The following is a 25,294-nucleotide window of genomic DNA, read 5'->3' on the forward strand; positions in this document are numbered from 1 at the left end:
TTCTCCATTAACTACTCTGTGTGCTTTTTAAAGGAAACCCCATTCCTATAAAAAATGGTACTGGTAGTAACTAAAAATAAGTATTTACAAACAGTTCCTTCTCTGCTTAGATTGGGATAGACTACTCTAGTAGGAAAAAAAAAAAACTTCCTTGTTTGTATAGCTTGTCATTTTTACCTTCTTGCTAAATACTAACACTTGTAGCTTCAAAAGAGCTTCGTTTTACTAGTGAAAAAAAAAAACAGATTGAAGGAGGTCAAAATTTGCTAAAGATTACTAGAAAAAAAAAGGCTTGAAATTGGAACTGAATAGAACCCTTCAGTGTTCTTTAGTTCCTTTCTAGTACACCAAGCTGCTAAACAGCAACATAATTTTATTTTGCAGAAAGAAAATCATTCAAAAGCTAGAACATCTTCTAAGAATAGAAACATAAAACTTGATAGCTTTTATTCATTTCCCACCTACTATATAATAAGCATTCTTTTACATGACAGCCAGCTAAAGGTGAGATGGGAGAAGGAAACTACAAGAAAAGACATAACTTGAATGTTCTTCAAAGTCCCAAAAGCATAACTTTAATTCATTTACTTTTTTTTTTTAAAGATTTATTTATTTATTTATACAGAACTGGGGTACAGGCAGAGATGCGGAGGGTGAGAGGATTCACCAGGTACAGAGCAGGGAGCAGAACAGGCAGATCGACAAAGTACACTGCTGAGGGGAGTAGCGGGCGGGTCAGGAGAGGTCTGCCTTGCCATGTGGTCACCTCCGGGGCAGGCAGGGATTGAACTCATGTGGAAGTGGCTTTAGCTTCTTAGTGCTGTGCTTTAACCGGCTGCGCCACCAGGGAGGGTCTAATTCATTTACTTTCTTACTGGTGAGGTGGCAGTTGGGGAGGGGGAGGCGAGATCCTAGAAGATAGCTTTCTTTCTGGAGTTATCTAACCCACTTCTTGTAAGTGCTACATAAGCACAATGTAGTTCTCAACCCCATGCCAGGCCACATTTGTACAAGGGACTCCAAACTCCTCTCCTGTTTTGACCAAAGCTGGATCTATGACCTAAACTGAGGTATTCAGTTTGTTCTCTTTAGAAATAGAGACAGGGATGAAGAGGGACTACTCTAGTCTAGGCTGCAAGCTGCCCCCAAGTGCTCTCAGGCTAGGAACAAAATAGTAAACAAGGACAAAACAAATTGTGCTGCTCAGAATGAATTTGACCAGGAACAGAATGAAACAGAAGCCCCAAAACAGAAGGAAAGAAAACAGTTTCGACTTGGGGGTTCTAGGGCCTTCTTCTCTAGGTATATCCCAAAGCGGCCCAAGGCTCTTTCTCCCCTACAGTATTAAGACTAGCTGGACCTGTAGGATAAAAGGTTCCTCTCTTCTGAGTTTAAAATAATCTTGTTCAAGACAGTTAAAAACATTGGTATTGTTAAAAGGAGGCAAATAACACCAAAATTTGTTAGAAAACAAGACCCCGCAGAATGCCCAAGGGTTCAGAAACACCCACTCACTAACCTTAAACAAAGAGAAGTGCAGACTGTTATTAAATGGGAAAGCTAGCTGATGCTGTGCCATAAGCTGTTTCCAGTCACTGGGCACAAATGTTCAGATCACACATCAGGCTAACGCATCCTTATTTCCTCGCAGGCCTGTCTCCTGCACCTCAGTAGTTTTCCTAGGTCTCTTCTCTTAAATGGAAAGCAAAAAAAAAAAACCCACAACCAAAAATCTAAATCTAAGTCACATGTAGGAATATTCTCCAGAAATAAATAATATATGATCCCTCGTTTACACTCTTCTCTTGCCTCACCTCCACCTTGCTTTCACCCTGATAGGCTTTCTCCCTGGTAAAGTAAATTTAAGAATGAAACTCTATACTCGATACAACCTGTCTTTTTAACTGTGCTGTTGGGTATCCCCTCTTCAAAGGTCAACTGGAGTTTTTGCGCCACTGACCACCAAATGACAGCTTGAAAATATAATCAGTGAAGAGGGAGAAGAGGCCACTTCTCATGAAGGGCTCCAACAACTCTGTTAGAAAACAAGGCCCCGCAGAATGCCCAAGGGTTCAGAAATAGACACTCACTACCCGTAAACAAAGAGAAGTGCAGACTGTTAAATGGGAAAAATAGGTTTTAAATGGGAAAAATAGGTTTTAGGGATACATTTTCACCCTTGTAATCGTAGCAGGGTTTCCCAACTTTCCATGAAATTCATTACATGAAGTCTTAACATTCTTTAAAAAGGTTCCATTTCTGAGAGCTTCTATATTTTTGTACACATTCAGGTCCTCTCCTTTCTCCAAAGCCTTTTTTCACTCCTTTTGTCATTTCATAATGGTGGTATGGCTCTCCCACCTCATGCTGTTTCTCACAGATTTCACTAAGGTTAACTGGGCTCCCTTTCTTTTTAGCTAAGGGAACTACAGTATACTGTTTCACATTAGCTTCAGAGAGAACCAAAATATAATAAAATTCCCAGCAGTTTCTCCAATTTGACTCTGTCAAGTTATTAGACTTGCAATTGATTTACAAAAGCACAAGATAAAAACAGTAAGAGTGGCAGCAGCTGACAACTACTAAGCACTTACTATGTGGCCAGTAATAATAGCACATAAGCTCTTTCCATGCATCATCTCACTTAATCTTCCTTGGTCTGTAATGCAGAAACATTTACTATTTTTCGTGACTCAAAGAAAACTGACGGTTTCTCAGTTTTCTGCAAGTAAGGAGTAGAACGGAGGCAGTCTACACCACTGCTCTTTTTCCACACCCGACATCACTTGAACTTCTCTCTTTCTACATTCCAATTCATATCCAGTCTTCAAAACCCAGCTCAGATTAAATGTTTACAAGTCGTCACTACCTTCCTAAGTGGGCTTCTTATAGGCAAAGGTCTGCAACATTTCATCCTTGATCCCACAGGTACAATATTGTATTAATAAATTCATGCTAAATACAACTGGATTAAATGGAACTACAGATTTGACATCTATCATAGAGTTAATACATGGCTCGACTAGGATATTCTTGCCATGCTAAGGACTTACAATTAGGTCTAAGCAATTAGTAGCTATTCCAGCATTTACTCTTAACTCATTCCAGTCAAGCTCACCTACTGATTCCAACACAAAGGAAAGGGGAAGGAGGAATAGATACAGAGTTCTCTTATACTCATCTTAATGTACAAATAATGTCAATGTCAATGAAAGTCAACGTAGGGTTGGACTGGGAGGAAGGAAGCCTAGGGGAAAAGAGTGTGTTTCTCCCCCAATATTCTGCAAGGGAAACATTATCTATTACTGACCTGGGTTTATAGAATTCTAAAATTCATATAAATACACAAAATCAAATCATTCTTTGCTAAGCTATTATGGTCTTTAGAGAAGACGTTAAATAAATAGCTTAGCAAGCACTTAGCTCTGAATCATAGTATCCCAGAGTAAGTACTTATATGTACTGTCCTGTTTAATCATCACTACAAGTGTGCAAATGTAGGCCAAAACTATGGCATGCCCAGGGTCACCACTAAATAAATCATTTACAGCAAAGGCAGCAACTAGTGGGATAAATGTATGATTTAGATTAATGCTTTCAGGTTTTCTTTTTTTTTTTTGATCCTTTCTCTTTAAATAGTCCCATCTGAAGATAGACTAGGCAGCCTATTGTAACCTTCACTTTCTTCTCTAAAAGATCCAGAGGAAAAATCTCCTGTCTTCTATTAAGCCTTTCTAAATATTATTTGTGGTAAGACTCTTGTATTTGTGATAAGCTATAGCTCACCTGTTCTTCCTGAGCACAGAATTATGTTTAATTTCCCAATGTTTATTATAGGAAGACAGACCTTTATGACTGAACCCTAACATGTTAACTGAAATATTGACTGCCATGTGTAGGCTTGATCCATACAAACCTCCTTAATGATTCTCAGTCTCTCTTACTGGTCAAATGAAAAAGACATCAACCACCTAGAGGTTAAAGAGAACTTGAACGATGAGGTGAAGCAAGAGCCTCCTAGCCAACATACACAGAGCTGGGCCTCGAATGAGAAAGAAATATGTACTGTGCTAAGCTTTTTGGGCATATGGTAGCTGCAGCAGCCAGCCTACTCTAATACAATATATTGTTGTCACTATTATCACAATTTTTATCAACAGTTCAGCCATAATTTATTGATCATGTAATAAGTAAAAGGAAATAATTAGTTTACTCATTTATCTGCATTTTACAAGTGACAAAAACCAAGAACCAGAGATAAGTAATATTCCTCTGAATGTTCATAACATTCATAATCTGAAAGATTTGAGAATTAATTATGGACCGTTTTACTATACAAACTGTATCGATAGGTTAAACAGTTTTCATTCCTGTAGTTAGCTGATTTTTTTTTAAGAATTATAAAAACTTACTTTCTTATCGGAACAGAAAGTTGCTAAGGGAGGGAGTAAGTCTTAAAACCCTACCTTACATAGTTTCGTATATTGTCATGACTATAAAAATGTATATATTTATTTAAATAGTCAGGTAATATCATATATGTACAGATGATGCATATAATGTGTTTTGGGCAACAGGCCTCAAGTACATCTGACCAAGAAAACTGGCTGATTTGCTATGAAGAGTTACTTAATCTAATATTTATTTCAGATGCATCACTTCATGAGTATCATGAATGTAATTTTTCAATATTGTAATTACATATGTAAATGTACATGAACACTTAAGTACAGTGCTTGCCATATATTTGGTGATCAATAAATGATAATTTCTCTTCTTTTCTATCCCAATAATAACTTCAAGTAAATCTTATGGTGCTTAAAGATCATCAAAAATGACCAGGAGAAAAGTGGTTGGCTCATAAGTAGAGGTTGATTTTAATTACAAAGAATACTTTCCTATCTGGGAGGAAGACCATCTAAAATGTTAGGCATCAGAGGCCAATAAAGATCAATTGTCAGTTATAAGACTAAGCCATCTATAAAAGATTCGTCCTGACATAACCTTCAGGAAAAGAATCTGTGCAAGTCAAAGAGCCAGGGCTTCACATCCTTCACCTTCACTGCTGGTGAGCTGCAGGAACTGTGCCGTGGGCCTCCCCTTCTATTCACTTGGGTCTGGTCACATGAAATCCCAAGAGCCATGGGATTATTACTGATAGTCAAATATTAACATGTGCTCTACAGCAACTATAATCACTTTTATATTGTTAGAGAACTTCTTTTCTTCAGATGTGACTTGTTCCCAGCCCTCTTCTATCTATGAAAGTACATTTGCCTACCCAAGACATTCAAAGACTTTTATTAACATGGTACAGACACTGGTTTTCATATAGTGACATTTCACACTAATCACATATAATCATTCTGCGACATGATCTTTACATGAGCTAATTAGTTTAAATATTTTAATTGTGGATCATTTAAATGTTTGTAAAAGTCTGCTTTGAGATTTCTTTTTAAGATGAAATAGAACATGAATCTGGGTCAGTTATCTTATCTGGCATAATTAAAGTATAAATTTGGACATCTTAATCCTGCTCAGTATGTCAATTTAATATCTACTTTGTTGACAGGGTGGGCTTTTCTTGGCATAACTTTCTCTGGAACTTCAAGGTATCACCCTTAACAGAAGGTAATGAAGTTAATGTTATCATCAGCTAGTATGTTGTATACATCTGACTTTAACTGCTGTTGAAACATAGCAACACAGAGTATAGAACACTCAAGTTAAAAAAAAATGACATGTGTGATGGATGAAGCTATAAGCAATCACGCTTAGTGAAACAAGCCAGAAAGAAAAGGAAAAATACCGGATGGTTTCACTCATAGCAGGAGTATAAAGGACCAGGGGAGAAAATAATAATAATAACAACTATATACCAGAGACATTTTATGGGGGTAGAATAGGGAATGGGATCAAAAATGGAGAGGGGGAGAAGTGCACTGGATTATGGTGACGGCACACGGGGAATTTGGTGATCAGAAGCCCACGAGGGTTACAACTGAGACAGAAAAAGGCACAAAATGATGTAAAAATAAACTACTATATATATATTTTTTCAATTATAAATAAAGAAAAAAATGACATGTTTGAAAATTAGTGAATCAAACTCTGGTTACCAAATTGTTTTAAAAACAAATATTCTTTTAAAATGCAAAACAAATATTCTTTTGAAAATAAAATTCCCTTAACACTGCTTGAGTGAAAAAAGTCTATCTCCAAAGATTACAGATACGTAACATTTCCAAAATGACAAAATTATACTTGGAAAACTGTGGTAACCAGGAATTAGGAACTGTCAGGATAAAGGAACAGTAAGGGGAAGATTTTGGCAGAGATGGAATAATTCCGGATTTTGATTATGACATTAGTTACATGAACCTACACATAAGATAAAGTGACACAGAATGCACATATACTTTATAGCAATGCAATTTTCTGATTTTGATAATGCACTATTGTTAGGTAATGTGTAGGCAACGGGAGAAACAGTGAAGAGTAATCAGAGCCTCACACGTTACCTTTATAAATCCTGTGAATCTGTAGCTGTTTCAAAATACAAAGTTAAAAAAATAGCTAAAGTTTGTTGGATTATAAATATATTCTACAGGATAATTTTTCAGCCTAGAAGTTTAAATTCTATCCAAGGCTATGCAAATATATTTTATCATCTGGCTTCCCATTTTGTATACAAATGAGCCTATAGATTACCTTACAAGTTTAGGAGAAAGTGGAAATGAAGATTTCCGGAGTGGTTTAGCTGTTGGGATACTCACTGTTCAAGATGTCAGTAATATGGACCACTTTAGCAGTCAATATTTGGATGCCTTACAAAGACAGGATGGCACATGATATATAAAAAATAAAATAAAAACATGTATTTAAAGACTTCTTATATCTTAAAATCTGTAAGATTTTGCTTAAAATATAGAAAATTTAAAGATTAAAAATCTTTTTGTGATTCTAATGCTAAAGATTCCATTGAACATATGATTTTATGTAACTTGTAAAATACATTGGGCTTATGTGATTATCCAACAAGAAGATTTTTAAAAATATATACACAGTAATGATTCAAACTCTGCTTAAGTTAATATTAACTACTGCCATACACCAATAATGAGTGAGACTGAAGGAGGGGCCTCCCTGGTGGCCTAGAGGCTAAGTCTCAGCACTATCACTACTATGGCCTGAGTCTGATCCCTAGCCAGGGATGCCACATATGGCACCTTTCTGTCTCACTTGTTGTGCCCTTCAGCAATGTGTTTCAGTAAAATCCGCCTTATCTGCTTTCCACTCTGTCTCTGGTGAATCCTCTTACCTCCCATACCTCTGGCCTATACCCCATTTCTTCTACTATATAAATATTAAAAATCAGCCTTTTATAAACAAATAAACAAAACAAAGAATTCCAGAAGCTGGAAAGTAAATGCAAATTAAACAAACCCATTAGAAATTATTTTCACTAGGGTTTTAGACTGAGATCTTTTTTTATCACTGATTAAAATGTAACTTTCAGTTAAGGTGTATCTCACACCTAAACTGGCTCAACTCTGGCTCATCATGACTCGGAATCTAAAGAGAGGTTGGCAGCACTTCGTAAATACCTTCCTGTTAGCTCCTTTCTAAGGTGATGCAATTTGACCTACATTTCCAGTGCCCATTGAAACTTCGTGGGAGGGGGTTAGAGGAGAGTTTTTCATTTCTCTTACCCTCTGATTAACTAGGACAGCAAATGCCACTCAAGCGACTGCTACTGGGCAGAGCAAAGAAGGGAAAAGCCATGCCAGTGAGGAAACCCCACAGAACATTTTAGAAATACTGCATTTTCTGCTTTTGCAGTTATGGCTTTCTAAGCCAACAGCAAGGCAGAGTCAAACCACTTTACACAGTTAGCCCAGAACACCAAGAGCTATTTTATTTACTTCAGGTTCTCATCATGATAAAAATTAAACTTGAACTATCGATTGCCATTCCCATAGTCACTTATTTAAACAAACTTTAAATTTTAGAATGAGTTTAAGTTGATGGAGAAGTTGTGGGTACTGCAGAGTTCCTGTATCTTTTACACCCATTTTCCCCTGCCCACGCACTTCTTTACATTAGTGTGCTACATTTGTCCCAACTAGTGAACTAATATACTGACATGCTACTACTGAAGTCCATATTTTACTCAGGTTTCTCTAGGTTTTGGCCTCTTTTTCCTGATCCAGGACTCCATCTAGGATACCCCACTGTGTTTGGATGTCATGTCTTCTTACTCTTTTGCACTGTGAAAGTTGCTCAAGACTCCTTTTTTGATGACCATGACAACAGTTTTACTATTTGAGTATACTGTAAAAGTCTTTGGCTGTTGGTCCTTTGTGTTTTTCTTGTGATTATAATGGGATTACGAAGTTTGGGGACCAAGACTACTGAAGTGAAGAGTCACTCACATAATATCTTATCAAGTGTATTATTTATCACTGTTCACTATTCACATTAACTTGAGCATTTGACTGAGGTTGTGTTTCATCAGGTTTCTCCACCCAAGTTACTGTTTTTACACCCTTTCTATGCTGTAGTCTTTGAAAGTCACTATGCACAGCCCACATTTAAGGTAGGGATAGTTATTTTTCCTCTCACAGATTACTGACATAAATCATCTGGATTTCCACATGGCGGATTTGTCTGTTCTTTCTCTTTGCTTACCTATTCAATCATATGGGTATAGACTTACAGACATTTGTTTTACATTATTATATTGATATTACACATTTTTGTACATATTAAGTTTTTATATGAATATTTATTTTAGCCTGTGTACATTGTATGTTTATATTTATTTCTTATCTTAAGTTTAATCTATTGCTGTATTGTTGCTAAAACTGTCCCCTATTTACCACTGGGAATTATTTTAGTTGGCTTTGTATCTGTGACAAACCAATCACTAGAGTGTTCTCTGCTCCAGCCACAGAATTAAGTTATATCTGATTACTTTTACTACAGAATATATTAGTATTAGAAACTAAGATCTGGGCACTTGGTCTAATAGTTTTTTAGTGTCTGATACTAAAAAAAAAAAAAATTCGACATAACTACTTCTATAGTAAATCAATATAATCTTCTCTCTCAGTGTCTTCATTCTGAGGTATAACTATAACATGCTAAATCATGGAGAGGATGCTTCTATAATCAAACTATCATCTCGATGCCCATTTTTCAGTTTCATGTGGCTGCTAAATATCTTATCATAATGAAGTTCTTCCAGAAAAAGGGAATGAAGATTTTTTTTTATTCTATTGTTGGTGGAGGGAAAGGAATTAAATACAACATACATACAATAAGGTCTTCCTCTTTCTCGCCCCTCCCCCCATGCCCGCCCTACCACCATTAAGTTGATACTTCCTTTATGTCAACTCTTAATTACCTGAGCCAAAGGAAAACACAAATACCAATCAGCTATAGCTTTAAATTATATTAGTGGTAGTTTACAGCAGTAACTTCAGCTTCCTTTTTATGATTTGTATATTTTAAGGTTACACATAGTTTTCTTTGAGACTGACTAACCAGCCCAACACATAGACAGAATGAGACGATCTCTTGAGCAGTGGAGTCACCTAGTGGGAAGCAAACAGATTTCTGAATCACATAAACCAGAGTTACTCCCATGCAACACACACAGAAAAATTCTTCACCTCAGATTCCAACACTTACTCTGTGCTTTACTAATAAAATCTTTAGTGAATTCAGACTTATTTTTAATAGAAAAAAGACTGCTAGCACTTAATACTGTTTTTTTCTGTCATCTTTCTCCTCACACAATCTGACAGTATTCAATAAATACTTCTTGAGCCCTTTATATTCACTAGGGAGGATACCATGCCTGGTGTGTCCAATTAATGCAATAGATAAGAAAAAAAGTAAGAGCACTATTCCCATTTTCCCTCCCAGCAGAGGTGCTGTGGTTGATGGAAGATAAGTCAAGCCTTTACTATACCAATGGCACAAAATGTTTTGGATAAGCACATGGTTTAATGTCTAGTTCTACAGTTATTTGATAACATCTTAGAAAGAAAAGACCATAACTTCCTTATCTGTAACACAGATATAAGGGAACCAACTTCTTTCTCAGAGAATGCAAAGACATGGAGAATGCATGGAAGATCGCACACAATGGTTTTTATAAATATTAACTCACTTCACCATAAACATATCTAGGAAACACTAGACTGCTCCCCCAAGGAACACAGCCTATTTGTTCCTGGCCAGTTTTACCATCTTTGTGAACCATCATCTTTAAAAAAAAAGTCAGAAGTCAGTTCCCATGTCCCAACCATTTTTGATAAACAAGGCACATTCATTCAGAAGGGGAGAGAATGGAGAGGATAGATTAACAAACATAAGTAACATTACCTAAAGCTTATTTGTGCCAGGAAAGGTGTGAATTTGCAAAACAAGTTTATGAGGTAGCTATTTTAATTATCCTTAATTTCCAAATTAGAAAGTTGAGGCTAGAGGGGTAATCTTTGCCATCTTTCTCATCTGGGCTGAGAAATCTACCCTTTCAGAACAACAATACCAAACAACAACAGGATATGCCACACAACTAAACATAAAAATTCATTCCTTATTTGACACTGATTCTTTCAAACACTGTCCAGTTGGGTGCTACAGTATAAGGAAAAGTACCAGTTAAAATGCATCCTTTGCTACAGAAATGCAAAGTGGGAGAAGGGCTTTGGACACACCCAAAAGGGGTTACAAATTGTAACTTCCTGCTCCAAAATACTTTCAATAATTAGAGCTCAACAGGGTCTCCCAGCAGAGTTTAACTGAAAGTAGCAACTCCTAGCTCAGCCTTTAATGGCCTGAGTTACTGCCTCAGGACATTTGTGGTACTTTTGCTGCTGAACCCAGCTAACTTTTTCAGGAGTCAATTTATAGAGTCCTAAATCTACATGAAGTTAATGCCACATGGACTCACTAAAACTGGTTTAAGAGATCTTTAGCCTGCTTGTTAGTGAATGTTATCATCCCCAGCACAGGCGGCTATAGTACCCTGTCAAGGGCTTTCTTCCCTGCAGGCTCCACTACAACAGCATAAAAAAGGATGGGGCGTGGGGGGAGGGTTAGAATTAAGCAGACCAGGATTTAAACCTATTTTCTCTTTACAAATTACATGACCTCAAGCAAGTCATTTCACTGTGTTGAGGATGACAAAAGGACGTAATAGGTGAACTACAATGTCTGGTACATGCTTAGTGCCATTGTCACCATTACCCCCACTCTCTATATAAAAATTCAGACTCCAAGTAGCGAAATACCAAAGCTCACCAAGCTGGTGTAAGAGTTTGTGCTTAGAACCAATTCTTTTCCTTTCTTCTACATCTACAGTTCTTTATTGAACAAAAATGCTTGCACTAAGTATACACTGTGTGACAAACTGCACACTTTTTTCACTGTTTCATTCTGGTAGGGAAGATAATCACCAAGTCTTTACACAGATGAGTGAAAAAGAGCTTGAAGAGCAGAGTACATTAGAGCAAGTACCAAGATTGCTGGATGGGATAGCAGGAGCTCTTCTGAAAGACATTTAAACTGGGCTCCAAAGGCAGAAGAGGTGTTTAGAGGTGAGGATGGCAACAGATACTCCAGGCAAAGAAATCTGACCAGCAAAGGCTATGAGGAAGTAAGAGGTCTGGGTAACTACAGAGCTCAGAGATGTAGGGATAGCAGAGACCCACGAAAGGGTAAAAACAAGATTTATGAAACAATGGGAAGACACCAAAAGATGGGCTGCTCTTGATGGAACAGTAGTGAAAAGCTCATTCTGATCCCAGTGGTCTGAGGTCATGGCCACTGGGATCACTGTAACATCTGTACTTCGAAGACATGGCAATTTGATAAATATGTGTTAAGTCATATGAGAGACCATCTAGTAAAGAGAAAAGAAACTGCTTCACCTCTTTTTAAATCCACAGCTGATCCTTCTATTAAAGAAGCTGTTATAATTGGGTGCGAACCTATTTCAGTTTGGTCTAAGCTTCTGGAAAACTGAGCAGTTATTTATTTTTTCTATCTTTCAAAGCCAAATGCTCAATAAAGCTATGGATTATAAAGACCTTCTTTTAATAAGTGTAAATCCTGTTTTGTGTTTCTATACTGGCTGAGGCAGACTCTTCTTACCAATTTATCTTACATTAAATAGACTGGAAGCAGTAACATGCAAGGATTTAAAAGTACATTTTTTGTATTTTAGGACAAATTGCTGTTACAATTCACGTATATATGAAAATCTTAGTTTCATTTTAATCAAGAATAAAATGCACCAATAGAAGTAATTTTCCAATTCCCTTGAAAATTATTCAAATTCTCTTTGAATATTTAACTGCTCTGATAAGTTATGGTAGGATAACTGTTCAGACTATTTATATTAAAAGATAAAACTGAGGGCCTCCCTGGTGGCACAAGGGTTTGTTACAGTACAGCACTTATGAAGCTATCCACAGCCACTTCAGCAAGAGTTCAATGCCCAGCCAGGGAGGTGACCCAGGGCAGACCTCTTCTGTCTCACCCTCTGCTCCCCTCATAAGTGTTATTTCAGTAGATCGGCCTGTTCTGTTTAACAGTCTTTCTCTGGTGAATCATCTCACCCCCACACTTCTGGCCTGCACCCCAGTTCATGTATGTGTGTATGCATGGGTGTGCATGTACATGCATGTATGTATAAATAAGTAAAAAAAAATTTAAGGATAAAACTGAATCATAATCAATAGTTCACATGCAATTGTTCACATACAATTGTTCACATCCCCATAGTTCACATGGGGATTTCAGGAGATGACAGTAGGTAGTGAAATTATGACTGTCACTAGAGAATGCTAGTAATTTTCTGTTTGCTTGCTGATGCACTCCCATGCCAATTTCTACCACTCTGGCCTACTGCGTGCCCCAAAGAATGACCTCCTTGGGTAGCTTCACTGGGTTAACAGGCAGTTATCCAGATGGATTTACCCAATAGGAGGCACTGGAAGGAGATCAAAGAAGAGAAAGTAAGTGGGAGTGGAGAGGATTGCTTCCTTTTTCCCTCTTGGCCCTGCACTGCATTTTCTGGCACTGGCAGAATCCCTCCAAGATTAGCGTTCCTGTCAGAGGCCCCCTCCTCTATGGCTCCAGCTCTCTCAATGGACTCCAGTAAGGCTGTTTCTTCTGTTTGCTCCTATGGACCTGGCAATGATAGTTCCAGTTGCTGTTAGTTTCTGGGCAAAGGAATGCCATGTCACCTTTAACTCTGCCCACTCCTCTGAAAATAATCCCTTCATTAAAGTGTCCAACTATCTGAGTCAGACTGTTTCCTGCCAGACCTAAGGACTCAAACTCGACTCATAAAGCCAGCAATTGCTCTCTTTTGCATGTGAGCAGCTAAACACAATGGTTATTCATCTCCCAAAGTAATTCCTTCACATCTTGCATTTCTTAGGCAGAAAGGACACATCTTAATCAGGGAATGAGAACCCCTGAAAGACAGTTGGCAGAGTGGACAGGGGGGCAACACAATTCTCTAGGCAGAGATCTGTAAGATGTCAAAAACAAAACTTTTCAAAGTGATGCCACTTCCTACTTCTCCCTAGGCTTCCTCTCTCTGAGGGGCTCAGAATCAAAGTCAAGATTGTATTTTTACATTGATAACCAAAAAGCTGTACCACTGCCTGGGAAAGTTGCCCTGTGTATTACTTCACTTTGCTGGTTTCTCAGACCTGAGGATCTGCTTACCACTAGCCCTACCCCAGACACTGGGGGGAGGGGGGAGGGGAGGGAGCCAACCATTTTGTTTTACTAACCACCTGCCTATGATCATCTTTTTCACTTTCATTCCAGGATAAATCATTCCTCTGTGCCAAGGCAAAAGATGAGCAGAATGAGAAAACACTACTTTGTTCAGCTTGCTGACTTGTCTCTTTAACAAATCTGACGAGATTAGCACTTTTCTTTTCCACAGGAGAGGACTGGCATATGCTTATGGCATAATCTGCTCTGAGCTCCTTTGGATTTTTCTCTTACCAAGATGACTGGATTTGAGGTTATATGCCAATTGAAATCACCTGGGAATCTCTCACCTCTCCACCTTGCCTTCTTTTACATAAATGACCCGAATATTACCATATTTCTGAATAATGGGGCATTCTTTTGAACATGAGCTCATCTAAAGAATTCTTGTAGGACATTAATAATAATTGATGTGCTTATGTCAACAAGGGTGCCAAATATCTCCCTGTGCAGGCAGCATGCATTCAGACTTAATAGAAAAGAGTTGCTAAGACAGAGGCAGACAGACCATAATATACACAGAAAATGCTATGCTACCCTTCAGCCATAGGCTGGCAAGGGCAGACAGCTCTCTCCTTCCATCCTGCTGAAGAAGCCCTTCTCTTCATCCTGAAGGCAACACACTTGAGAGGCAGAGGTATTAACAAAACTTGGTTCACTATATGCCCATTTTTATCACCTTTTACCCCTTACTTCTAAGCACACTGCAAAGGATATTTGTTGGGTACTATCAGCAACAGGGTGGATTTATATCAAATGTCAACAGTAGTGTCTTGGGGTAGCAAAGCAAGGCAACTTTTATTTCCTTTTATAGATTTATGAAATTCTCTAAAATTTCTAAAAAACACTTATATTCTTGCCATCAGGGGAAATTATTTAATAAAGCCCCTATAAGCATTCAGGAAATTGTTTTCCTTAAGAACATAATGCATAAAACTTTCAAAATTCAAAATATAAATTACACTTCTTGGCTTTTGTATATTTTATTGTTTTCAATAGTGCAATGATTTTATGAACTTTTTTTCTGGTACACATTATGACTGTAGTTAAGATAATTTAGATTCTTCAAAGTTAAAATTCACTATTTTTATACTCTGAATTATTCCTAGTACAAATAAATAATGTGATCTGTCTCTCCCAGAACATAATACAGATGACAACATATGCAAATAACATCTGAGACTAAACAAAAATCCGACTGGTGCTTCTTCCACTACAAATGATAGCCAACAAAAATTTTCCATTCTATAGCTGATTTAATATTGGACACTGGATCTATGGAAAAGAAAGCTAGCTGTTAGCCAAAGGAATAGACACATTAAGTAACCTACCTTCTGCCCATTACGACTATTGTTACTATGCCAACTGATCTTTCAGATTGGTGCCACTGCTAGTTCTAACCAGAAAGCTGGACTACCATATTCTCTGGGAGCTACCTTTCTCATTATACAGTCAATGTGTTATTCACTGTCTTACAGTGTTAAGATTTGTTAGCAGAGAACCTTGGAAACCGTAAACACCTTTACTAGCTTCCTGAAGCTAGTAAAATTGAACAAATGATTCCTTTTATACTATCCTAATATGTAATGACAAATGGTCCATTTTCTAACTTCGATTTCCAAGTGATACACAGTTATAACTAGCAGAACAATAATAATCAACAGGGTGAGGAGCAGAGAGAGAGAAAATGATGTCTTAAATATCCCTCCTTAGAATAGGTAAGAGGAGTTATGTGCCAGAAAACTAAAAATGCCTTTGTGTTCAGTTCATTAAAACTTAACATAAATAAAATATAAAAGAAAAGTATGTCTTTTTCAATGTTAAACTTTGCTAACTCTCTTTTCAGGTTTGAAGTATTCTAAAGGTTTGAATCATCTGCAAAACTGTGACCATGAAAGAGCTAAGCAGAAAAAAGAAAGTTTTGAGGTGTTCATAGAATATGCTAAGAAGCTATAGAAAGCAGTGCCTGAAACATGTAAAAAAAAAAAAAAGGCAGATTTTATTTAAAAACTAGTGTTAAATATAAGGGCATGATTCTCAAAATTACAAAAAAGATTTGGGATATTTCTATTTGCAAAACAACATCTGGCCAAACAAGAATCACCTTATTACCACTATGGTCAAACTGACAGATCAGACTAGAGTGAAATCATAGGGGGAAAGGGACTAATATACTACCCTACTACTACTAGGACACTGCCTACAGACCCTACTTGAGCGAAAGTGTCAAGTGCTACTCTATAATCCTCTTGTACTGGTGGACCGGAACAGCAGAAAACAGCAGACCCATTTAAAAGAAGAGTTCAAGGGTTGGGAGGACAAGTGACTACACCACAAGGTGGTAATTACAATGCCAGGGAAGTAAAACAACCAGACTGAAGGGCTCCAAGAGGTACTTTAAAACCAGCTTTTCATGGTGAGAAGAGGTGAAATAAATGGGCTCCTCAATTGCCTATGTTTGGACAAATAAAAAGATACTGGACCTCCAAGCAAGAATAAACAAAAATAGCTGCTAATGACTGGTGAGTACTAAATTCCTCTCACACACCAAGATATGGCCCCAGAAATAGATTCAAACATAAGTCTCTCATCTCCAATTCAGACTGGAACCCTAAGAAACCAGAAAAGGGGCTTCTGCAGCCCCTTTTGGCCCTGCCTTTAGCAAAGGAATGGGCAGTTAAAGTTCCTGGGCTCCCCTGTCCACCGTTCTATATATTGTAGGGCAAAATGCTTATGTTTTTTAATCTATTTGCTTAGCTGAAAATAGTGTTCATCTTTGACTTCCAAAGATTAGAGTATAAAAGCCAAAGTATATACATGAAAATGTTCTGAATAAAATCACACAATATTTGAACATTCTAACATTTGAGACAGGGTTTAACTTATACTATATAAAGCTATATAAATGTGGGTACTTTCACCCTATGAATTATAAGATATTTATTATTTTAAAGCACTGGAAAGCTTACAATGAAAGTAGCTAGACATCAGAGGATAGAAAAACAAATACAGTGCAGGGACTATAAACTATTCTTCCACTGGGTTCTAGGGACATCACTATGCTCTGGGTAAGATATTAACAGGGACCCTGTTACTAATAAATGGTTAAAATTACAGTCCATGTTTAAAATTAGGGAAATGCATAAAATGTTTTAGAGAAGGTTACCATGCCAAAAAAATAAAAATAAAATGAATAAACATTACTGAACTTAAGAGTGGTAAGTGCTGATTAGCTTAAGCAGAAGTAGATAGCATAGAAAGATCCACAAGAGTGCCTTGGAAAAAAGGGGTACCTGAGGGTTGTTAAGGTGCTGCAAATATTAAATGTGATAATATACACACAATCATTAAGATAGTGGACATTTCTCAGTTTTACTGTTCTGCACCCTCTTCTGCTAGAATCAACAATTCCCCCCCATCCTCACCCCCCAAGTACTTCCTTGGAGAAGCAGGAAGCCAGTCATCTGTCAGAGTCCTGTCTGGGCCTAAGAGACACACTTTCTATAGGGAATAGGATTAAATACAGCAAGCTGAGAAGACTACATTGAGGCTTGCTATCCAGATCTTTGAAACTGCTCTAGATTCGATTCATCCTGAGGTCTGGTTCTTCAGCTCGACTGTCAATTCTAGGAGTTATACCACATAACCTTTCTTTTCTTTTTTGCATAAAGTAGCCAGTTTAGTTTTTTACTGCTTACAACCAAAAACGTCACTATTTTGAGTCATGAAAAATCCATTTTCTCAAAGATTTAAGGGATTAAGTTTGATTGGAAAGTAATTTAAACTGTTAATTTTATGACAAAACAATGGGACAGATATATTATGGAGTAGAACAAAAAGTTCAAATAAAATTTTAACATAGTTTTTCTTTTGAAATTTTTAAAAATATGCTTCTTCCCACTGTTCACTCTAGGCTTCCACCTCCATGCAAATTTCTTTAGCAGTGGGTTTAAGAAGCACTAGTAAAAGGATAAGCCTTGCTTAACTTTTAGGATCTGCCCCAACTTGGTGAACGATCTAGGCAATTTATTAAACTCCTGAAGTTTATTCATCATAACTTTAAAATGAGGTTAATCCAGTAGCTGTTATGGGAAGGCAAGAGCTAACACAGCAAAGCAGTGAGAGACTGCCATCATGGCACAATTTATCAGTCACAGTATACAAAGAGTTTGGTTAGCATAACAAAAGTGAAGAGCACACAGCTTGCAAAGATGGCTGCAACAATGCCCTCATTCCTAAATGTCCTCCTACCCCACCCCTCCTCTGCAGACAGATCCTTTGCAGCACCTCCCATGAAGAGCCAGTATCTGTTTTCACAGATCTAGATTGGACCTGTGACTTGCCTTGACCAACAGAATGTGGCTGAATGATACTATGTGACTTCTAAGCTTAGGACTCAAGAAATATTGCAGCTCTCTCCCTCTTCAAGCACAGTGCCTCCATGAGAGAAGAGTGAGAATATCTGGTCTAGCTGCTGAAAGATGAGGCCAAAGGCATTCAGATGGGCTTTCCCAGCTACAAATCCCTAGACCTAATAATTCTAATAAGAGAGAGGTTCCAGAAAACAACAGTGACATTAATGATCACTGCCAGGCAAGACCAGCAGAAGAACCACCTCGCCCCAACCGTGAGCAAATAAATGGTCATTATTTAAGCCACATAGTTTTGGAGTGTGTTGTGTTTAACTCAGCAATAGGTAACTGATAGGTAGGAGTCATGAATTTTATTTCTAACTTTTTTTTTCATCTATTTCCTACTAGCAAAATAAGAAAAAAAAAAGTCCCAGTGTTAGCAGTGTTAGTGAATAACTATGTCAGGATAAAATTTGGTTACACTTCTCATTCTTTATGACCAGGTCAATGTTTCTTATTCTACAGAAATACTGCGATGCATGTATCTCAGTCAGAATTTGGGAATTCTGGAGGGGGTAGAATATACTCCACAGCCAAAACAAATGAAAATTTTCTAAAATTATGGTGGTTACACCACACGATGCAGATGTAAACATAGTAGAGTTACAATTGTAGGTAACTAGCTAAGAGAAGCAGGATGAAACAAAAATACTATGTTTCAAGTAGTGGAAATCAAAGCATTCTCCTACAAGTTTTTTTGTCTGGAATTTTCTGCCATACACTGTAACTTTTAAAAGTTCACCACCTGCTGTCAAAAGGAAAGGCCTGCTATAGGTCACCAGTGTTAGTGAATAACTAAATATTTACAGACATCAGTGAGTAGTAGCTCCTGAAAATGTTTTTGGATAGTGTCCACTGAGCTACTTTACTAGGGTAAAGAGGGCATGTTATGGTCATACACACATCCTCGTCAACATATGTGGTGTGCTTAGAGGGTTTAAGGTGGTAAATGTGTCAAACAGGGTCTGCCTCATCCACAAAGGAGGAAATAGTAGCAGTTACTATTATAACTCATTATCAACAGTATTGCTGCCATTACAGTCACCATTATATACCCTCAGCCCTCCCACCACTTCTTCCTCGGTTACTGTTAAGTGTCTGACACATGGCTAAGCCCTGGACTTATCTAATCTTCACAAGAATTCATCAAGGTATTCCCACATTTTACAGAAAAAGGGACTAAGGCATTAAATGGATAAAAGCAGTAAGTGGTGGAGCTCCCACTTTAACCACTAACCTCTACTCCCTCCACAGATATGAATTCCTTATGATGTCACAGGAATTTGGATTGGGAGGGGGGGTCTGGAGTTCCTTCACAGCAAGAAATGGGGCATAACAAGCTAGTAGTATGAGCACAGATGCACATGTGTATGCTTTCAGTGAATTTCTTCTGAAAATTGTTATTTAGTTCTGTATGGAATTTATTTTCCTGTTGAAAGAACCTAGAGACTATTCTTGCTTATAGTAATATAGAAAACATTTTTAAAAGTTAAAAAAAAATGTATTTCACTTCTCATTCAAAACAACACTGACTGTGCAAGGAATTAGCCGTCTCAGGGAATCAGGGCTCACTTAGGCACAAACAGATCTTAGATCACTATGTGTATTCTTTAAGAGTTTTATTATTTTCTCCTGATTGTAAAAAAAAGCACATACTAGTTGAAAAAAAAATTAAGGAATCAAAGGAGAAAGATCACCCATAATCTTATTACTTAAAGATAATGTCTTATTATTTGGTGTTATTCTTTCAGATACTTCCTTTCAGGTTTCAATATATAGGAGACTTTTATCAGTCTTAAAAAATCTCATTATTCACAGTCTCATGCGAGAATCTTTTTTCTAAGCATCATTTTATATCAATAAATATCGACCTGCATTGACCTTTTAAAAGGCAGCACGGTATTTCACTGTAAGGATAGATCCTAACTGATGAATCAATCCTTCATTAGTAGACATTTACTTTCTATGTTTTGCTGTGAAAAAAAGGGGACAGTAAGCAGTCTCATACACTTGACCAAATTGCTTCTCTGTGATATATCCTTCAAGTGTTAAGAACATATTTTACACTTCTGATAATGTTTAAAGTGGCAAAATATTCTAACATTTTATCTCTAAATAATTATCAATTCATGCCTCTGATAGTACATTAGGTTTCATTTGGAGGGTGGGAGAATCCTAAAATACCTAATAACGCTTAGTTTTATTTTCAGCAGATTTTTTTTTTTAAAGTTAAACTTGAGAAAAAACATACCTGCAAAACAAGGCAATTAGTAAAGAATGCTAAATAGCAGAAAGGCCAAAAAAAAAAAGAGAGAGAGAGAGAATAATCAGCAGTAGCCATTATCAGTCACCCAATCTGCATCCTATACAATAGCCAAGAGAGAAGGGACAAGAGGGAGAAAAAAGGTGACACTAAAGGCAATGGTCCTCAGAGCTTCAGTGATGGTCAGATGAAATTATATGCAGACATCTACATTCACATGCTCTGTACACACCAACCCAAGAGCTAATCTCCTGGGGTTAGAACACAAGAGGAATCGTTGTATACTTTATTTAACCAAACATCAAGCAGAATGGAGGTGGGAGAAGCCAAGATAGGGATTTTCTTAAGGTAAGAATGTCTACTTTGCAGCCTGAGGGTGTAATATCAATTATTTTCTTTTCAGGGCAGAGAAGATGATAGGAACTAGAATAGTAAGACAACTTCAAAGACACTGATTCCCTTCAAACCCACCACACAGCCAAGGATGCTATCATGAAGTTCTAGGAAAAGTGGGCAGGGTGAGAAAATTTTTAGCAATAAAGTAACTAGTAATACTATACTGTGTGCTAAGGGCCACATATTAACACACTATAACAACTGAATCAACTGGAATTTCATGATGGAGGAAAGAGGGGCAGCAAGATCAAAACCAGTCAATACTTGAGGTGACAAAAGCTTTCTGTGTGTGTGGGTGAGTGGATGTGGGTGTGCATGTGGTAACACTTGGTGATGCCACAAACCTCTAAGACTTGGGGTCCTTTAAGTGAGGGGTCAGCACACTTTGGCTTGAACATGGGCCAAAACCAGCTGCTGCATGGACCATGAAACTAAAATGGTTCTTATATTAAGTGGTTGAAAAAAATACCAATGAAATTATAAAATCAAAGGCCACAAAGTCTTACTAGAACATAGCCACAACCAATTACCTATGCCTATAGTGGTTTTCAAGACACAGTAGCAGAGTTGAATGGGTATAGCAGAGAGACATGGGTAAGCTAGTGAAACTGAAAATATTTACTATTCTGTCTTTTATAAAAAGTTCACTGACTAGTTTTCTAGGCCATAAAATCATGTCATATCAGAATGTATCACGCTTCACCTGTGTATGTTTGTTGGTTTGGCCCCAACATACCTAGTATCCAGATGTAACCTACCAGCTAACAGAGGACACAATGCCACTGTTCAGAACACTGCACAATTCTAATAGGACCTATAAATAAAAGCTACCAGCCCACATAACCAGAATGGTGTGAAAGGCTTTTCTGAGTTAAAATGGTCCCAAAAGGTGACCATTTTATGTGGAAGTGAATATGAGCAAAGGTTTTCTTTTTGAAATGGTATAATAGCTGTCACCTAAAATTGAGAATGAAATGATTCTCAAATGGCTACCTTTGAGCATTTTTTAGGGGCCTACCAACTGAGCAAACTTAGTGGTCACTTAATTTAATAGTTATTTTTTCCAAACTCAGAGGCAGACTGGCTCAAATTGAGCACAGATTTCCAGAAAACTTAGACAGGTCTGAATTAAAGCTGTTGTTCATAACCATTACCTACTCAAAAGCAGAAAGGCAAATATGAGAAGGAAAGGGCAAGGCCTTCGAATGGGTAGAAGCAAGTTTAATTTAATGGCCATTATAAATATTGTGTTGACCTCTATTTATTTTTAAAACCCTCTCTTTCTTCAACGTCATGTAAGGAAATTAAGTAAGGAAAACACAGTTCCATTCCAAACTCTTCCTATTGAGAAAAACGGAGAGAGGTACTTAGTTGTGGGAGCATTATCTAGACAAGGAACTGGCAGGTTATATGACTACAATGAATGAAAAAACTCAGATTTAAATTTAAGTCTGTTTGAATCAGAAATTGCATTTTCCCCATCATGCTCTGCTGTCTTGCCACGGCACAAACATTTTGTTAGACTAGTCAAATTTTGGGATTTTTGGTAAGCAATAAGATAGTGGGGCTAAATCAACCACTTGTCCTAAGGGTTGGCTGTCACTCTCAATTCTGCTTATTAATCATCTAACTGGTTTACATCTTTAAGTAAAATTTTTAAATTACAACAATGTACCAGGACTGTCATGCTAAGCCCTTTATGTGTATGCATGAATTATCAACTGATAGGAAATGCTTTGCTGTGGGGACAAAATCAAAGTGCTTTGTACCTCTAAGACCACATGACTAGACTAAAAACAACTGTAAAAGGCAGGTATGCAGCACAAAGGTTTACCTTTTCTCCCTGCCTTTCTCTTGAGAATTAGTCTAACTACAATTTTATTTAATAAAAGCAGAAATCTCTGAATTTTGTGGGTTCTGGACTTCCTTTAAAAAACAAGTGTAGACCTCTTCACGCAAGCGCCCACATACACACAAATACACACCTTTACAACTATAGGGTGTTAGTTGGTCTGAGGGTTGTGGGTATTGTTAAGCTGTTTAACAACTATAGGATGTTCAGGAATCCCTTAAAGCCCATCCATGGATCCCTAGAGGTCCACAGTCTCCAGGAACAGCACTATTCAAAAGCCTATTAAAGAAACCCCCCATCACATCACAAGTCCAGGGTAAACACCACACAGCTACCTCTCTCATCATCCCTGATAGTGTCAGAGAACTATTATTAAATAAACACTCAAGCTTCTTACCTAGACTTTCATACTCTCAAAGAAATCAGGAATCAAATGACTTGAGTAAATCAGCAAATCTAAGGTCATGTAAGTTCAAAGTGCAAATCAGTCTTGTTATAGCTTAAATAAAGCTTTGTTATAGTTTAAAATCTGCTACTTCTTTCTGTCCACAGAAATCTCCCTAGAAAAGAAAGAAACATTAGTAAGGGATAAATCTTGAGTTCTTTATAACATGTTGGTAGAACTGATTACACACAAGGAAGACCACTTCTAACATTTACCAAAAGATGTTCTTTTGCTACATATAACATGAAGAGTCAATTTTTTTTAAAAATCTTAAAAATTCAACACTTACACCTGTGTCAATGAATGCACCTGTGAGTTAAATTATATGGTTGGCAAAGCACATTTTTTGACGTTCATAAAGGCCCATATTTTTATGTGTTTTCTATCACTTGAATCAAGAACTTTCAGAAAAGTATTTTTCAGGTGCACCTCAAGCTTTAAAGTCTTTTCAGTCTCTCCTGGTCTTACTACTTTATAAAATGTCCAGCACTGTTCCATAAATTTTTTCCTTTGAGTAACTGACAGAAAGTCTCATTTAAATTGAACAGGTACAGGGGGCAGTGATGCTTTCTCCTACACATTAAAGATTATTTTAAGCTACTAAAGACTATTTCAAAATCAGCATTATGATGCTAAGTCCATGGAACAAGTACCTTTAAAAGGATATCCATTTAACACCTGACAATCACCTTTTAAACAATACAGATCCCTACCAAAATGCCACTTGGGATATACAGACCATAACTGGTACTTTCAAAGTATAGTTTGTAGCACTTAACATCTGAGGCAATTCTTTTGGTTAGAGTGTCTTCTCTCCTTTTAAAATCAAGAAAATAAACAGGGTCTGCTGCCAAAGCACAGCCATGGCTTAGGGCATTATTATTTCAAAGCCCTGGAGGTGTCCCACCCTGAGAGAGGGCAAGTTATTGCTCAGAATCTCCACTCAAAGTTAATTTTTTGCCTTCGTGCCAAGGCAAAGTTACTAATTCTCGAGAATACTGTTGAAGAGCATTACTGAAGTTCTCAGCTCCTGTATATGAACAAATTTTACATGCTGATTTCTATTCAGAGGTTAAGCACACTTCACTTTCATACATTAGCCATTTACAACTCTCCCTCTCTGAAAGAACTGAGAAAGCAGGGAGAATGGACCCAACACAACTGAAGAAAACGAAACGAGATACATCCTACATAACTGCTTCAACCCGGATATGAAGAGGCAGGATACTTAGGGAGCAGGAAAATTGGAAAATAACTTTATACTAGCAAAACTATCAAATCTGGGTTCAAAAGTCAGGCACGCTTCTGGCTGAGACTCCCACTGGAAATCAAATCAGCTTGTTTCCTCACGCCTCTCACCACGTAAAAGCTGCCATTTACGAGAAACTCATCGAAGTTGAATCAAAGTGACTTTTGGGAAGAGATGCCAATATAATCTGCAGTGTGCTCCGGAAATGTGTAACTCTACACACACGGCAGCGTTTCTCATAGAGCACCCCCTCCCCCTTCACTTTCAACTTCCCCTTAAGATGGGGACAGTCGCACAACCCTTTTTGTGAAAATCGCAGAGAAGAAATAAATAAATAAATAAAAACAAAAACAAAAACAAATAAATAAATGCACCCCATTGCAATCACCGACGAGATTCCGGCGCCCGGTGAGGACCGTGGGCACCACGCTCTCCGTCGCCTCGCGAACTCCTCCCGGAGGTCGACAAGTTTTCTCTTTTTCCCCTTTTCCTTGAGCCCAGGAGGGAAAGAGGCGGCCACAGAGACCGGAACCGCGCGACCTGGAACCCGGGGCCCTTTTTGATCGCGGCCGCGCCCGGCGCTAATACCCGCGTTCGAGACCCGCCCGGGCGCGCGTGGGCGCCAACTTTGCGAGGACCCCGGCGCCGCACCCCCGCGGCGCCCCTAGTCCCACGTATCCCCAGTCGGCGATCCAGGTGCCCTCACCGCCCGCCCCACCCCCCGAGGAGCGATCCCACTCCAGGCGCCGAGAGCCCGGATCGGGCGGCAGGAGCCGCGGGCCCCTTCCCGGGTCATGCGCGGGGGCTCCAACTCCGGGCGACCTGCAGCCCCCGTCGCCTCGGAGGCGCCGGGCGAGCTCACCTG

At 38.1% G+C, this 25,294-nt stretch overlaps 1 long non-coding RNA gene across 1 annotated transcript in view; it reads right to left on the minus strand.

Annotated features, from left to right (window-relative positions):
* LOC105854758 overlaps positions 1-23,284 on the minus strand; it is a 33,911-nt gene extending 10,627 nt beyond the window's left edge. Inside the window, exon 1 of the long non-coding RNA XR_001146279.1 lies at positions 23,133-23,284. This is a non-coding gene — a long non-coding RNA (uncharacterized LOC105854758). The remainder of the gene's footprint in view (positions 1-23,132) is intronic.
* Between the last annotated feature and the right edge of the window lie 2,010 nt (positions 23,285-25,294).

Source organism: Condylura cristata, unplaced genomic scaffold, assembly GCF_000260355.1.
Source record: "Condylura cristata isolate star-nosed mole 26May11 unplaced genomic scaffold, ConCri1.0 scaffold00004, whole genome shotgun sequence".
In the NCBI taxonomy this organism is placed as follows: domain Eukaryota; kingdom Metazoa; phylum Chordata; class Mammalia; order Eulipotyphla; family Talpidae; genus Condylura; species Condylura cristata.